This window comes from Myotis yumanensis, unplaced genomic scaffold (assembly GCF_028538775.1).
Source record: "Myotis yumanensis isolate MYYU_CA2020_CCGP unplaced genomic scaffold, mMyoYum1.0.hap1 SCAF_10, whole genome shotgun sequence".
Taxonomy (NCBI): Eukaryota; Metazoa; Chordata; class Mammalia; order Chiroptera; family Vespertilionidae; genus Myotis; species Myotis yumanensis.
Window position 1 is genome coordinate 57,211,220 of NW_027223761.1, and position 18,236 is coordinate 57,229,455.

The window sequence follows — 18,236 nt, forward strand, 5'->3', positions numbered from 1 at the left end:
AGTATCACCACAGGACTCCTTATCCGGATGCCAGTAAGAAGGTGTCAGAAGGTTCTTTACTCTCTTCTATCACGTCTTAAATTCACTTGACTAATCACAGGTAGGGAGATAGAAATGGGGTAAAAATTTTGCAACTCACAATAATTTTGCACCCAAATAGGCTAAGATTGTTAATGTAAGGCAAGGCAGAAGCGTGAGCCAGCAGTCTCCTCCAAGGAGGCCTTACAGCTCTAAAGTCCTGACAAAAGCCATCTCAGCGGCCCTGTGTCTCTGTGTCTCCAGCCAGGTGCGGCGCTGACCCATGAGCCAAGCTCACAGCAAGGTCACCAGGCTCTGGCAGTCCTTGGCAAAGGTGGCACCCCACTCCTTCAGTGCCCACATGTGGCATGGCAGCGGTTTCTCCAGCAGGAACCCCATGGATGTTCAGGAGCGCCAGCAATGGGCCCTAGTTGGGGTCTAGTCAGTGTTAAAATGGCTCCTGCGTGGCCTTTTATAATTAATTAATATTATGTGTATTCAATATGGAAGGTAATGCACTATGTGCTTTAGATGAATTATTTCATGTAATTATAAGGACTTTCCCAAAAATAATTAAAAATCTCTAATATGTGGTTATTCAAGCCATATGAGGTTTTTTTTGTTGTCACTTTCATTATTTCTCTTTTATGAGGAAACTAAGGATTAGTGTAGTTTGCTTTGGTAAGCTTTAGATCACACCATTCTTCCTTTTAGTTCTGGTCAAATAAGTGAATCCGTACCCCTCCCCCAGGAACGGACTTATCAGGCCATTTCACTATGGACATTCCCTTTTGCTGAGACCATACTTTACTTGCTGAGCTCACATTCCCTTATTCCTCCCCTCAGACCTGCAGAGAGATTTCTCCGCCCAGAAAAAGCCCACCAAAAGTCCTTTAAAAACCACCAACTACTGTCATTGGGTGCTGGAGCCATCCAGACTCAGCCACCTATTGTGCGGATGATTCAGTAAATTCATAATCCCTCACCATTCTGGCCTCATGAGTTCCTCCCACTACTCCCCCCCACAACTGCCCCCTCACCCCCTGCCTAACCTCCTCAGCCTTCCCTCTTAGGTTTGATAGTCTGTTCCATGCTTCTGGGTCTCTAGACCTATCTTTGTTAATCTGTTTATGTTGTTCATTATATTCCACAAATGTGTGAGATCATGTGATACTGGTCTTTCTCTGACTGGCTTATTTCCTTTAGCATTATGCTCTCCAGGTTCATCCATGCTGTTGCAGATGGTAAGAGTTCTTTCTATTGTAGGCATAGTATTCCATTATGTAGATGTACCATGGTTTCTAATCCACTCATCTGCTGCTGGGAACTAGGCTGTTTCCAAATCTTAGCTATTGTAAATTGTGCTGCTATGAACATAATGGTGCTTATAGTTTTTTTGATTGGTGTTTCATGTTTCTTGGGATATATTCCTAAGAGTGGGATTACTGGAGTTTCTTCAAACAAATTAAAAATTGAACTCCCATTTGACCCAGGAAAACCTCTGAAATATTGTAAATGGAATCCCAAGTGTGCTCATGAGCAGTACGTGCATTGCAGCCCTATTGGGAAATGTGGTAGGGGTTACTGTCCTCTGAAAAGATAAAGCATCTGAAGAGGCGGCAACATATTTCCCAGAAAAATGTTCACCTGAAACCCAGTTCTGATAGAACTTGAAGCTGCTGCCTTCAGGCAGTTGCAACCAGCATAATGAGAAAGCCAAGTGGATAACTGGCTTAGGGCTGGTCTGTTCTGGATCTTCCAGTCAGCATGGCTCCTATTAGCTGAACATCAGATGACCAGGTGAGCCTGATGGGGGCTGCTTTTCATAACTGGCTGTTCACATCTCTCTCTACATGCCCAAAGAGTCCTGAAAGCAATTTGGTAACTTGTTCACCTTCTGCTAGAAACACTCACCAACTCTTCCCTCTAATCATACTGATGTCAGCTAGAATTCATCAGTGGTTGCTAATAGCAAAGTCAGACAGCTCTGCTCAGGATGTGGAGGTGCCAAACTGTGAGGGGAGCCTTGCACTGGTCATGTTAAAATTTTTGTTGTAGTTCAAATGGCTGTGTTGCAGCTTCTGCCCTGGGTTCTCACAGCATCCCCACTCTGTCCCCACCCTGCTTTAGGAAGTCAACTGAAGGTCCCTTTTAGGTGAACTGAAATCTAAGGGAAACTCTAAGCATTACATTACAGAGCATTAGTGTTCTTTGGAGATAGCTTTTGGTCCTTCTGTTTTTTATTTCCAAAGTGTCAGATATTTGAAATACTAGTGTGTGTTTTTTTTTGGCCTAACAAATAATACCTTTTTTCAAGATCCTATTAGATTTTCACTTACTATAATTATATCTTTACATGTTGTTGTAGTTACTCTGCTACCTAGAAAAATTTACTTAGGATGGCTTCCTGTCTGTATTTATTACTTGAAGAAGGAATAAGATTGCAGGGCCCAGGTTTTAGAATTTTAAAATGCTATGTGACGAAATCACAAATCCAGGGATTAATACTGCAAGGGAAGGTTGGATAAGTCCCTGTAAGGGACAGCACCATGTAATAGACTGCCCACATAATACTTGATATGAACTAAAAAATGAGAACAGTAGACATTTCATTCTCTATACCTTATGTAAATGACTTGCAACCTACTGAGAAATGTTTGAGGCATTTCCCCAAATTAACTTATTAAATGTCCTCATATACACATGTACATGCATCTTTTTAAAATATATATATTTTATTGATTTTTTACAGAGAGGAAGAGAGAGGGATACAGAGTTGGAAACATCGATGAGATAGAATCATCAATCAGCTGCCTCCTGCAGACCAACTACTGGGAATGAACCTACAACCAAGGTACATGCCCTTGACCTGAAGCAAACCTGGGATCCTTTAGTCACCAGGCCAACACTCTATCCACTGATAAAAACCAATTAGGGCCATGTATCTTAATAGGATATGCCCTATTCACTTTCTTTTCCATGGTCTCTTCAGCAAACAGTGCCTGAAGTGCCATTGCTGATCAATGAACCTTGAGTTAATTTACATTTCTATAACCTGATTAAGAGGGTAGCTGCTTCAACTCTTTCTAGGATATGTGGGCTTTGATGGCTTTGATGGCTTTGATTATTTGTTTTTCTATAGTTTTTAAAAGGTGAAATTTATTTATTTATTTATTTATTTATTTATTTATTTATTTGAAAACATGGAATGCTTCATGAATTTGCATGTCATCCTTGCCCAGGGTTCATGCTCATCTTCTTTATTTAGTTCCAATTTCAGTATACATGCTGCCAAAGCGAGCACAAGGTGAGTTTTATTTAGATTTTTACTTTTCATGTTTCTTGCAAGGTTAGATTACTTTCATAAAATCGAGCTAAATTCTCACAGATTTGATCATTTAGGGAAACAACTTACATGGCCGGGGCATCACTGATTTCATAACTTGTGATAGGGGGCAACAAAATACAAATAACATGGCACCTCTGTTAAAAATGATTTTCTACATCATCCATAAGATGGTGACCACAGTTAATAACAATGTAATCCATATTTGAAATTTTCATGAATCTCATTTCAAAACACATTTACAGTCTTTTAGGCTGTTAGCCCCCATGGTTGTTTTCTATAAGTTCTAGACTTATTGATTTCAGAGAGGAAGGGAGAAAGAAAGAGAAATATCAGTGATGTGAGGGAATCATTCATAAGCTCCCTTCCTTCCTGCAGGGGATTCAGCCCTAAAGCCCAGTATGAGTCCTGACCTGGAATAGAACCTGACCTCCCGGTTCATAGGTGGACACCCAACCCTTGAGTCACATCAGGTGGGCTAGTCTGGGACCTTGTACAGGGCTTGATTTAACTGGAAAAGGGACCAGGAACATGGGGTCAGAATGTACAGAAGGGCTTATAAATAATCAAGACACTTTGAAGTATGAGGCAAAAAGTTTCTCAAATATTTTCTTGATATGACTAAGGAAAAAATGGAAGTTTGACAATCTTTTTAGAGTGAGAATGTGTAAGCCCTTTCATCCTCTATCTGTGGAGGACTATGTGGCCCTTAGGGAGGTGATGATCAAAGCTGAATATCAGAAGTTGCATCTATTACTCTGTGAGGAGGAGGGCCTCTATGTGGATACAATGGAGAGAGAAGCAGAGGAGATCTTCCAACAACTGCAGGAAAGCAAAGTCAGAATGACCCAACAGACAGAAAGCCTCAAAGAGATGTTTAGAGAGCAGATGGACATGTGCCACAAGCCAGATGTGGAGATGCTCCAGGTGAGAGGGGAGGGTCTATCAAGAGACAGGAATCCTTTTCTGAACAATGTGGCTATGATGCCTGCATACAGCATTACCCTCAGCTAAGTGATTCCGCTCCTGGACTCCCATCATGGTGTCCATCCAGTCAGGCACTTATTTTCTTGTATCCTGGTAATCTTTGGGAGCTCTTTGCCTAAGTAGCTGACATAGGATATGGTGATTTCAGTGTAATGCAAAGCACCACCTCCACAGACAGATTGTCCAAATTCAGTCAATCTCTCAGCATGGCAACATTAACTTTGCTGTTACAATTTTCTGTTTACATTCACCTAAGCTACTGTCACTCTCTGTTACTGCCATAAAAGCAACTGGCTAAAGACATTGAAGTTTTGACCCTTGCCTGACCATGATTTCTAGAATTTGGCAATCAATTTTAAAGCTCTCTCTGTTTTTCATTGGATGCCCTGTTTTGCTTTCATTGTTATAAATGGTCAGATCTCTCCTTGGGAATAACACTGGGAAATTAGTTACATTGGAAACCTAGATCTCGTTGCATCACTTCCTTCTCTGCCTGTCCTCTGTCATCCTCAGAACACCTTGAGGAAGCTCTGTGTGTTTTAGTTTCAGTGCTGTTATTAAGATGGCCTCTGGTTGTTCCTTAAAGGGGAATAGGAAAAGGCACATTATTAAAACAAACTCGAGAAAAGATATAAAAGGACACACTTTGCATGTTTACTTTCTTTTTCTGTTTGTTTTGCAGGATTTGGGAACTGTGTTGGAAAGGTGAGCTTACACTAATTCTTTCTGAGAAAGTCATCCTCTTCTGGATGAGGGAGCTGTACATGTTTTGAGCTAGAAACCTTGTCCTCTGTAGGTATTTCCTGTTTTCTTTCCAAAGTGGCCCTGAGGCCTTCTGGTCTCAGAAGTTTCCTTTCCATGTGCCTGAATCCATATGTACCTGAAAACATCTGATCCCTGACTTTTCTTCCAGCACATCACCCCTATCCTCTCCCTATTTAGCACAATAAACATCACAGGAGTGATTCTTAAGGAATCACAGAGAAGGTACCTCCACTGCACAGGTGGAAGGTGAAAAGAGCAGGAACAGGAGCTTTGCTATGAATGTATGGGGGTTGATTTTGTTCCCAGGACTAGCAATGCCTCATCCTGCTCCATCACTGCAGGTCAGACCTCAGGGGAATGACCTGTTGTTGCCCCCTAAAAAGTTAGACCTTCAGGACCAGGCTGCCAGGCAGGAGTTAGGTTTCTTTGCTTGAGAAAAAAAAGGGGGAGAGCTTCTGGCTCTGTGGACTCTCCCCTTTCAGACACTAAATGTCTCATTGGTGGCGACACTGGGACTCAAGTCCCAAAGGCTCTGCCTGGATGTTCTGCTCCCTGTCAGATACCCAAGGGTTTGCATCCCCTGAGATGGAGTAGATGGAGGAACTGATTGTCAATCATTTTAGAAATGTAATAATATCTGAGGAGAATGGGAAAGCTGATATTTGATATAATTAATAAATTTAGAAAAAAAGTAAGGTAACATTTCTTATGTCCCTAAGAGGGTAGACTATCATGTATACCCCATTAGCTCAGAGTGGGAGGATCCTGATGAAATATCATGGATTTAAAGCTATAATATTTAGAATGGTTGTGTGACTAAACTTTGCCTCAAAATGCCACTGTGGTCATTGTTTATAGGACTGAATTGGTGCTGAATCAAAAGCCTCAGCCAGTGAATCCTGAGCTCACCTCATGGTGCTGCACTAAACTCCTAGACATGCTGAACAGGTTCAGAGGACAGAGCTTGCCCGGTGGCATTAGGCATCAATTTTTTGTGATTCTTAGGTTTATAGGTTCTTTTCCTATTTTAATTGTATCTTTTCTGTCATGAAGGCAGTCCATCACTTTCCAAACTCAGTATCTTCTTCCCTTGTGAAGTCACATCACAATGAACTTTGCAACTTATTGAAAATACAAAGCAAGATAACTATTTTTATTGATGTTTGGAATACATAGAGGAAGAGAAGAGCAATGAGGTTGACCATGTGGTCATGAGGAGATAGAATATTTAGTTCTCAGAGTAGCCATCAATATTATATATTTTATCAGTTACTCCACTTTTGAATGTTTAAATATGACATTGATAGATTTAAATCTGTTGTATATTGTAAGTGCATAGATCATACATTTCCCTAAGAATATTTATTTTTTATGAAATCAGAAAGTCCAAAAAGGGACTGAAAATATTATAAGCAGAATAATCCCTCACCATTGTGGCCTCATGAGTTCCTCCCACAATTGCCCCCGCACCACTTGCCTAACATCCTCAGCCTTAGCTCTTAGGTTTGATGGTCTGTTCCATGCTTCTGTGTCACTAGACCTATCTTTGTTAATCTGTCTTTTTGTTCATTATATTCCACAAATGTGTGAGATCATGCGATACTGATCTTTCTCTGACTGGCTTATTTCGTTTAGCATAATGCTCTCCAGGTTCATCCATGCTGTTGCAAATGGTAAAAGTTCTTTCTATTGTAAGCAGCATAGTATTCCATTAAGTAGATGTACCATGGTTTTCTAATCCACTCATCTGCTGCTGGGAAGGAACTTAGGCTATTTCCAAATCTTAGCTATTGTAAATTGTGCTGCTATGAACATAGTGGTGCTTATATTCTTTTTGTTTGTTGTTTCATGTTTCCTGGGATATATTCCTAACAGTGGGATTAATGGAGTTTCTTCAAACAAATTAAATATTGAACTCCCATTTGACCCAGGAAAACCTCTGAAATATTGTAAATGGAATCCCAAGTGTGCTCATGAGCAGTACGTGCATCGCAACCCTTTTGGGAAATGTGGTAGGGGTTACTGTCCTCTGAATAGATAAAGCATCTGAAGAGGCGGTAACATATTTCCCAGAAAATGTTCACCTGAAACCCAGTTCTGATAGAGCTTGAAGCTGCTGCCTTCAGGCAGTTGCTACCAGCATAATGAGAAAGCCAAGTTGATAACTAGCTTAGGGCTGGGTCTGTTCTGGATCTTCCAGTCAGAATGGCGCCTATTAGCTGAACATCAGATGACCAGTGAGCCTGATGGGGGCTGCTTTTCATAACTGGCTGTTCACATCTCTCTCTACATGCCCAGACAGCCCTGAAAGCAATTTGGTAACTTGTTCACCTTCTGCTAGAAACACTCACCAACTCTTCCCTCTAATCATACTGATGTCAGCTAGAATTCATCAGTGGTTGCTAATAGCAAAGTCAGGCAGCTCTGCTCAGGATGTGGAGGTGCCAAACTGTGAAAGGAGCCTTGCACTGGTCATGTTAAAATCCTTGTTGTAGTTCAAATGGCTGTGTTGCTGCTTCTGCCCTGGGTTCTCACAGCATCCCCACTCTGTCTCCACCCTGCCATGGGAAGTCAAAGAAGGTCTCTTTTTAGTGAACTGAAATCTAAGGGAAACATTAAGCATTACATTACAGAGCATTAGTGTTCTTTTGAAAATAGCTTCTGTTTTTTATTTCCAAAGTGTCTGATATTTGAAATACTAGTATTATTTTTTTGGCCTAACAAATAATACCTTTTTTTCAAGATCCTATTAGATTTTCACTTTTTATATTTTTATCTTTACATGTTGTAGTTACTCTGCTACCTAGAAAAACTTAGTTAGGATGGCTTACTGTCTGTATTTATTATTTGAAGAAGGAATAAGATTGCAGGGCCTAGATTTTAGAGTTTTAAAATTCTATGTGACGTAATCACACATCCAGGAATTAATACTACAACGGAAGGTAGGACAAGTCTCTGTAAAGGACAGCACCATGTAATAGACTGCCCACATAATACTTGCTATGGTCTAAAAAATGAGAACAGTAGACATTTCATTCTCTATACCTTACGTAAATGACTTGCAACTTATTGAGAAATGTTTTAGGCATTTCCCCAAATTAACTTATTAAATGTCCTCATATACACAGGTACATGTATCTTATTAAAAAATATATATTTTATTGATTTTTTACAGAGAGGAAGGGATAGGGATAGAGAGTTTGAAACATCAATGAGATAGAATCATCAATTAGCTGCCTCCTGCACACCAACTACTGGGAATGTACCTGCCACCAAGGTACATGCCCTTGACCTGAAGTGAACCTGGGATCCATTCGTCCCCAGGCCAACACTCTGTCCACTGAGCCAAACTGATTAGGGCCATGTATCTTAATAGGATATGTACTATTCCCTTTCTTTTCCTTGGTCTCCTAAGGAAATAGTGCCTGAATTGCCATTGCTGATCAATGAACCTTGGGTTAATTTACATTTCTATCACCTGATTAAGAGAGCAGCTGCTTCAACTCTTTCTAGGATATGTGGGCTTTAATGACTTTGATGGCTTTTATTATTTTTTTTTCAATAGTTTTTAAAAGCTGAGATTTATTTATTTATTTATTTATTTATTTATTTATTTATTTAAAAACATGGAATGCTTCATGTATTTGCATGTCATTCTTGCCCAGGGGCCATGCTCATCTTCTTTATTTAGTTCCAATTTCAGTATATGTGCTGCCAAAGCGAGCACAAGGTGGGTTTTATTTAGGTTTTTACTTTCCATGTTTCTTGCAAGGTTAGATTACTTTCATAAAATCGAGCTAAATTCTCAAAGATTTGATCATTTAGGGAAACAACTTACATGGCCAGGGCATCACTGATTTCCTAACTTGTGATAGGTGGCAACAAAATACAAATAACATGGCACCTCTCTTAAAAACCATTTCTACAGCATCCATAAGATGGTCACTACAGTTAATTACACTGTAATCCATATTTGAAAGTTTCATGAATCTCATTTCAAAACACATTTCCAGTCTTTCAGGCTGTTATCCCCCATTGTTGTTTTTGATAACTTCTAGACTTATTGATTTCAGAGAGGAAGGGAGAAAGAAAGAGAAATATCAATCATGAGAGGGAACCATTCATCAGCTTCCTTCCTTATATCCCCTGCAGGGGATTCAGCCCTAAAGCCCAGTATGAGTCCTGACCTGGAATAGAACCTGACCTCCTGGTTCATAGGTGGACACCCAAACCTTGAGTCACATCAGCTGGGCTAGTCTGGGACCTTGTACAGGGCTTGATTTAACTGGAAAAGGGACCAGGAACATGGGGTCAGAATGTACAGAAGGGCTTGAAAAGACTCAAGACACTTTGAAGTATGAGGCAAAAAGTTTCTCAAATATTTTCTTGATAAGACTAAGGAAAAAATGGAAGTTTGACAATCTTTTTAGAGTCAGAATGTGTAAGCCCTTTGATCCTCTATCTGTGCAGGACTATGTGGCCCTTAGGGAGGTGATGATCAAAGCTGAATATCAGAAGTTGCATCTATTTCTCTGTGAGGAGGAGCGACTCTATGTTGACACAATGGAGAGAGAAGCAGAGGAGATCTTCCAACAACTGCAGGAAAGCAAAGTCAGAATGACCCAACAGACAGAAAGCCTCAAAGAGATGTTTAGAGAGCAGATGGACATGTGCCACAAGCCAGATGTGGAGATGCTTCAGTTGAGAGGGGAGGGTCTATCAAGAGACTGGAAGCCTTTTCTGAACAATGTGGCTATGATGCCTGCATACACCATTACTGTCAGCTAAGTGATTCTGCTCCCGGACTCCCATCATGGTGTCCATCCAGTCAGGCACTTATTTTCTTGTATCCTGGTAATCTTTGGGAGCTCTTTGCCTAAGTAGCTGACATAGGATAAGGTGATTTCAGTGTAATCTGAAGCACCACCTCCACAGACAGATTGTCCAAATTCAGTCACTCTCTCAGCGTGGCAACATTAACTTTACTGTGATAATTTTCTGTTTACATTCACCTAATCTGCTGTCACTCTCTGTTCCTGCCATAAAAGCAACTGGCTAAAGACATTGAGGTTTTGACCTTTGCCTAGGCATGATTTCTAGAATTTGGCAATCAATTTTAAAGCGTTCTCTGTTTTTCATTGGATGCCCTGTTTTACTTTCATTGTTATTAATGGTCAGATCCCTCCTTGGGAATAACACTTGGAAATTAGTTACATTGGAAACCTAGATCTGGTTGCATCATTCCCTTCTCTGCCTGACCCTCTGCCATACTCAGAACACCTTGAGGAAGCTCTGTGTGTTTTAGTTTAAGTGCTGTTATTAAGATGGCCTCTGGTTGTTCCTTAAAGGGGAATAGGAAAAGGCACATTATTAAAACAAACTCGAGAAAAGATATAAAAGGACACACTTTGCATGTTTACTTTCTTTTTCTGTTTGTTTTGCAGGTTTTGGGAACTGTGTTGGAAAGGTGAGCTTACACTAATTCTTTCTGAGAAAGTCATCCTCTTCTGGATGAGGGAGCTGTACATGTTTTGAGCTAGAAACCTTGTCCTCTGTAGGTATTTCCTGTTTTCTTTCCAAAGTGGCCCTGAGGCCTTCTGGTCTCAGAAGTTTCCTTTCCATGTGCCTGAATCCATATGAACCTGAAAACATCTGATCCCTGACTTTTCTTCCAGCTCATCACCCCTATCCTCTCCCTATTTAGCACAATAAACATCACAGGAGTGATTCTTAAGGAATCACAGAGAAGGTACCTCCACTGCACAGGTGGAAGGTGAAAAGAGCAGGAACAGGAGCTTTGCTATGGATGTATGGGGGTTGATTTTGTTCCCAGGACTAGCAATGACTCAGCCTGCTCTGTCACTGCAGGTCAGACCTCAGGGGAATGACCTCTTGGTGCCCCCTAAGAAGTTAGACCTTCAGGAGCAGGCTGCCAGGCAGGAGTTAGGTGTCCTTGCTTGAGAAAAAAAAAGGGGAGAGCTTCTGGCTCTGTGGACTCTCCCCTTTCAGACATTGAATGTCTCATTGGTGACAACTCTGTGACTCAAGTCCCAAATGCTCTGTCTGAATGTTCTGCTCCCTGTCAGAGACCCAGGGGTTTGCATTCTCTGGGGTGGAGTAGATTGAGGAAATGATGGTCAATCATTTTAGAAATGCAATAATATCTGAGGAGAATGGGGAATTTGACATGTGATATAATTGATACATTTAGAAAAAAATTAGGTAACATTTCTTATATCCCTGAGAGGGTAGACTATAATGTATACCCCATTAGCTCAGAGTGGGAGGATCCTGATCAAATATCCTGGTTGAAAAGCTATTATATTTAGATTGGTTGTGTGACTAACCTTTGCCTCCAAATGCTACTGATGTCTTTGTTTATAGGACTGAATTGGTGCAGAATCAAAAGCCTCAGCCAGTGAATCCTGAGCTCAGCTCGTGCTGCTGCACTAACCTCCTAGACATGCTAAACAGGATCAGAGGTCAGAGCTTGCCCTGTGGCATTAGCCCTCAATTTATTTGTGGTTCTTAGGTTTATAGGTTCTTTTTCTATTTTAATTTAATCTTTTCTGTCATGAAGGCAGTCCATCACTTTCCAAAATTAGTATCTTCCTCCCTTGTGGATTAACATCACAATGAACTTTGCAACTTATTGAAAATACAAAGCAAGATACATATTGTTGTCGATGTTTTGTATACACTGTGTTTCTAAACCCTATTTCAGTTATGGTTTCCTACATTATGGATTCCAGGGAGGTCTCAGAGCATCATCTCCCCCATGTCATCTATAAAAGGGACATAAAACTGCTTTAACTGATGTGAGAAGTCAGCTCCAATAACCGCTTAATTTTATCTTCCTTTGTGAAACATATTTATTTCTCTGAACATGAAACTTCAGTATAATTTCATAAAAATGCTCATTTTCAAGGAATACTCATCTCTTTTGTTGTGTCGCCTAGCATTAGCTACAGCTTGTAGCTTGCTTTTCTACACAACTCTCCACATTATTCAAAACTTATCACATAATACAATTAAAGTTGGTAAGTGATAATTCATCAAAAAAAGCTAAACAGAAAATGTTACCAGTGTAAAAAATGCAGAGGAAGATGAAAATAAAGAGAGAGGGGAATAAAAGAATGAAGACAGAGAAAATGGAAAGAACAGATCACAGGTATCATAGAGTTTTGGGGGCTTGTACCTGATTTTGGGCTTTCTGTCTTTTTCAAATTGATACAATTAAACACACACACACACACACACACACACACACACTCACACACACACACACACACTCTCACACACACACAAACACACACACATGAATACAGAATGAAAACCAGGCTCCACGACCTGCTGGCTGACATCTATGCCACCACTCTCTGCTGGGGCCTCCGCAGCATGGCCACCACCAAGCAGTTCAGATGCTCCTGCAAGTGGAGCCGGGGGAAGGGACCCCTTCCACGTGCTCAGACACATCACCCAGCGCTGCTCCTGGGTCCACTCTGAGTGCCTGAAGAGCCTGAAGGCACTTCACCTGAAAGGATGGGCCAGTGGAAGTGAAGTTTGGTCACAGATGCAGAGAGCATATTCCACAAGTTGAGTGTGTGTTGCAGAACCTGCTTCGTGTCAGGGGGACCCTGGAGGCCAGGCTGAGATCTTGATACTGGGTGGCCTTCTTACCAAAAGGATGTGTTCAAGATGACCCTGAACTTGGCTTCCTATCATAGCCAACTCAGTGTGCAAAGCTGAGAGAACAATGCTGTCCAGGAGACAGAGACCCAGAGCTCCCCTGGCTGCTGTCTGGGAGGCAGCAACCCAGAGAGTTCCCAAGCACTACCCAGGCCAGGTTCCCTGGTTATGAGGGCATTTATGAGCCCTGGAGTGAGAACCAGGCAAGGTTCAAGTGGAAACCCCAATCTAGAGCCCTATTTTTCTTGGTCCTGCTTCTGCAGCACAAACTGGGAAAGGATGCTGTGGGTTGTTCTGGTTTACCATCCTGAATTCTATCCCTACCAGGATCAGCAAGTTGGGATCTGGTAGTGATTTTGAGGTGTTCTTCCAAAGACTCGGAGTTGCTTTAGGCAAAGGGCAGTATACTAAAAAGTGGGTAAGTCTGTCCATAAGCACTTCAGCATCATTTAGAATATAATTTAGTTAAACAAATCATTCTGAATCAAGAAAAGTGACTAGACCCTAACCTTTAGTCACTAGTGGAATAGAGGAATTTGAATCTGATGGATGAAGTCTCAATAGTTAAGATGGTGCTCCTACTGGGGAACAGTTCCTGAATCTGGTACCCTGAGCCTTGTAACCTGAACTTCCATGTACTCCCTTACATATATCTTCCCTTTCATTTGTAATATTTCATTCACTGAGCTATTCAAACTAGAATTGTATGAATTGTCTTTGGTTCCTCTCAACACTTTGTCATTCAAAACCAATCTCATATCAAAATCTGCAAACATTTGACTTTGTATTTGGCGACATCTCCAATCAGTGAACATGAAAGTTATCATAACCAATGGCATAATACAAGTCTTACTTTTTTATTGTTGATGCTGATAATGATAATGATAATTTTATAGCTTTTACTTTTGAGAAAGTAACATAGGCATAAACTTCATAAAGTGTCACACAGAACTAGAAGAATTGATAGTGAAAAACCATCGGTCCTCTATCCAACTTACCCACCTTTGATTCTGTTCAGCAGACTAAAGTGTTTTCAACTGATCAGTTCTATGTATCACCCATTTACCTCTGACTAGGGAAAATAGGCATTCAGTTTTCTCACATGGCTTCTTCTCTCAACCTCCAAATACTTAACCTTCATCCCATTTTCTCGGTTTATAGCTGCGCTACACTTGTGGATTACAACACTTATACTGTTTTCCTCCATGTACCCACAAGCCATTTACCACACACTCTTCATCTATTCAAACACATCAGGCGATGTGGCAGATTTCATTATCCCTCAGGGAGCTGTTCTCTGGCTCCCCTGGGTTCTCTGGTTCTGCTGCCCAGGGCACAGCTCCTGCCTGTGAAATTTCCCTTCACAGAGAAATCTGAGGGTACCTTCATTTATCTCCTCTATTTCATCTTCTGTTCTCCAGATTTTGTTTCCTCCTCTTTCTTGTATACGCTCTACTTGTTCCTTTGGGAACTTTTTGAAAAAGGTGTATGAAAGCTAAAGACCATGCATTTCTGAAAACGTTATCTATGCCACACACAATTCTTCCATAGTTTGGCTGGGCATCAACTTTTGGTTGAAGATGCTGTACCCTCAGAAATTTGAATTCATGGCCTCAGTGTTTTCCAGCCTTCAGTATTGCTTTTGAGATTTTGGGCCATTTGATCCCAGTTCCTTTGTCTCTGATATTTTTTAAAAGAAGATTTTTAGTATCTTCTCTTTTTTTCTTAGAGAGTGGGAGGGGGAAAGTTGGGAGAAGAGAGACAGAGACAGAAAAACATTGATGTGAGAGAGACACTGTAATTTTAAATTTATACTGAATAGCTCTCAAATGTGTGTATTCACCAGTCACCAGGAATAAACAAATGCTCACAGCTGGGGAGTGGCTCTCTGTATGTGGAAAATCAGCCAGCAACTTTAAAACTGCTGTAGAAATCAGTTCAGTGACAACAGAAGCAATTAATGCATGGGATGCAGTGTGGTCACGTGGTAATCATTCCTTGATTTCGGGTGGTGCCACTTGGATTCAAGTATGTAGACTATATTTGTAGACATGCAATATTTATTTATGTGGTAAGATGACTACAGTGTTGTTATTTTTGTTGGAACATAAGGCCTATTTTGTAAAATTGGTTCTAAATAACAGTGAATTAATAACAAAAAATAACCTGTAAATCCAATTATAAGCAAATCTTGGTTAAAAGCATTTTAAAATTGACAAGATGTTAATTTCCACATGTGACATAAGGACAGGAACTTTTTGTCTATTACATCCAAAGCCCATTAAATCATTGTGGTCCCCAAAATATAGAGTTTACTGTAGTAAAAACCTGGGGCAGATTTTCATATTATATTAACCCTTTAGTACATGGCTTATTGAGGTACTTAAACACTTTCTTTTATTCATTATTGTCCGAATAGTCTCACTAATATTAATAGTAAATATGGCACTGTATTTTATTATAAGCTATCTTACAAGAGATATATTTTATTCTTTGCTCTTTTTGTAGGCAATAAACAAATTGAGCAGCTATCCACTGTATCACAGTGTTTATGAAACATATGGATTGGTGGAAAAGTGTTATGATCCACCTTTTTACATATCACCATGCCGTGGGCCAGATGGAAGGAGGGATGGAATATGAACTAGTCAATTCCATCGTGCTCCCTTTCGACTGTTGAGATTATGCTGTAGTTTTAAGACAGTATGCTGACAAAATCTACAACATTTCAATGAAACATCCACAGGAAATGAAAACATACAGTGTGTCCTTTGGCATGCTACACATTTTCAGAATTCATTTTCTGTGCGTTTCTGTGAATCTCTAAAATATGATGACCTACCTGAGGTCCATTTTTATTCATTGCTGTTCGATATGATCAAATATTTTCTTTATGTCTATATTTTTTTAAGGTAGAATTTTGTGGGTGAACATCTATATTCTTTTAAACACCTTATGATCACACAAATATCAAATCCTTGGGTATCAAGGCAAATTACATAGAAAGAGCCCTGCATCTAAAGGTTGCTGGTTTGATTCCCAATCAGGGCACATGCCTGGGATTCAGGCTCCATCCCAGGTAGCAGACTGTAGAAGATCTATGTTTCCCTCTTTCTCTCCCTCTCCTTCTCTCTAAAAATCAATAAAAATCTTAAAAACTTCATGGAAATATAAGAATAGATGGTCTGAAAATAAGCTAGTGCTCGATAAGGATGTATTTGTAATGAAGGATACATACAAGATCAATGGAGAAAGACATATTCAAACATAATGTTGTATTAGTTTCTTTAGCAACTGATAAACAAGTGAATTCAAAGTCTCACTTCACACTGCATCCAAGCATAAGCAACAGGTGTGGAGGAATTCTTTAGTTAAATTTTAAAAATTGGAAGTAACATTTCAAGTTTAGAGGCCACAGGGAAATGATAATACAACCAGATTTGAGAACAATGCAACGGTTAATTATATGAACAGTAATTATCAAATACAAAGGTAAAAGAGTGGGGAACCTCTTCTGAAGTCCCTGAGGGACAGGCTGTCTCCTCACAAATGTCAGAGGATGGGAGAGGGGGGAGCTCACATTGTCATAAGTGTTCCTGCTCCTCCCCGCCCGCCTCCCCAAAGACAGTTCCTCTTTTTCCTGTTTTTTTCCGCATTTCATCAAATGTAAAGGGAGCAATATAACCATTATAAAAAATATATTTTTTTTAATTAATAAGAAAACCCAAAAGCTCAAAGTTGGAAATACTGCTGGTCTTGTCCATTGCCAAGATAAACAAATCTAAAAGAAGATGCCACCAGTACAGAAACTGATATTAAAAATATTCAAATTCAATAATAATTAAAAAATACAAATAAAAATAATGTTCTATTATGTGCATATCAAATTAGAAACTATGTTTTTAAAAAGATATTTGTATTGATTTTAGAGAGGAAGGGAGAGTGAGAGAGAGAGAGAGAAACATCAGTGATGAGAGAGAATCATTGATTGGCTGCCTCCTGCATGCCCTCTTCTGGGGATCAAGACCACAACTCAGGCATGTGCCCTTGACTGGAATTGAACCCAAACCCTGCAGTCTACAGGCTGATCCTCTAACTGAGTCAAACCAATTAGGGCTAAATTCTTAATGTTAACTCTAGAAACACACGAATTCAATTTGAAAGGCTTTAGAAAGAATTCCTTATGAAGGTGCTACTATTACATTCTTTGTTAGACTGGTAATTAGAGCACCTTTGATATCATGTCATTATTTCACCCCTGACTCAGTTGCCTGTATAATTGGTCAGCAGTAGCACATGAAATTGTGGATAGATGAGAGTCTCATACTCATATTAATCTAAATGTAGTAAATAGCACCGTTTTCCCATTTAATGAAATGCAGTTTCTTTTACTATTCATGGGAGCATTAAGCCTTTAGATTCCCATTTGCCCCCAGACAAAGAAGAGCCACTCAAGTGCCTTTGTCTTATCACCTTTGAGTATTTGTCAGGAGCTAAAACACTGGCTGCAGTATCACCACAGGACTCCTTATCCGGATGCCAGTAAGAAGGTGTCAGAAGGTTCTTTACTCTCTTCTATCACGTCTTAAATTCACTTGACTAATCACAGGTAGGGAGATAGAAATGGGGTAAAAATTTTGCAACTCACAATAATTTTGCACCCAAATAGGCTAAGATTGTTAATGTAAGGCAAGGCAGAAGCGTGAGCCAGCAGTCTCCTCCAAGGAGGCCTTACAGCTCTAAAGTCCTGACAAAAGCCATCTCAGCGGCCCTGTGTCTCTGTGTCTCCAGCCAGGTGCGGCGCTGACCCATGAGCCAAGCTCACAGCAAGGTCACCAGGCTCTGGCAGTCCTTGGCAAAGGTGGCACCCCACTCCTTCAGTGCCCACATGTGGCATGGCAGCGGTTTCTCCAGCAGGAACCCCATGGATGTTCAGGAGCGCCAGCAATGGGCCCTAGTTGGGGTCTAGTCAGTGTTAAAATGGCTCCTGCGTGGCCTTTTATAATTAATTAATATTATGTGTATTCAATATGGAAGGTAATGCACTATGTGCTTTAGATGAATTATTTCGTGTAATTATAAGGACTTTCCCAAAAATAATTAAAAATCTCTAATATGTGGTTATTCAAGCCATATGAGGTTTTTTTTGTTGTCACTTTCATTATTTCTCTTTTATGAGGAAACTAAGGATTAGTGTAGTTTGCTTTGGTAAGCCTTAGATCACACCATTCTTCCTTTTAGTTCTGGTCAAATAAGTGAATCCGTACCCCTCCCCCAGGAACGGACTTATCAGGCCATTTCACTATGGACATTCCCTTTTGCTGAGACCATACTTTACTTGCTGAGCTCACATTCCCTTATTCCTCCCCTCAGACCTGCAGAGAGATTTCTCCGCCCAGAAAAAGCCCACCAAAAGTCCTTTAAAAACCAC

The 18,236-nt window shown here is 40.3% G+C and overlaps 2 non-coding genes across 2 annotated transcripts; both read right to left on the reverse strand.

Moving 5' to 3' along the window:
- Positions 1–3,215: 3,215 nt before the first annotated feature.
- LOC139019208 (U6 spliceosomal RNA) lies at positions 3,216–3,322 on the reverse strand. The gene has a single exon (XR_011473086.1). It is a non-coding gene; the product is annotated as a U6 spliceosomal RNA (small nuclear RNA).
- A 5,414-nt stretch (positions 3,323–8,736) lies between these two features.
- On the reverse strand, positions 8,737–8,843 carry LOC139019199 (U6 spliceosomal RNA). The gene has a single exon (XR_011473077.1). It is a non-coding gene; the product is annotated as a U6 spliceosomal RNA (small nuclear RNA).
- Between the last annotated feature and the right edge of the window lie 9,393 nt (positions 8,844–18,236).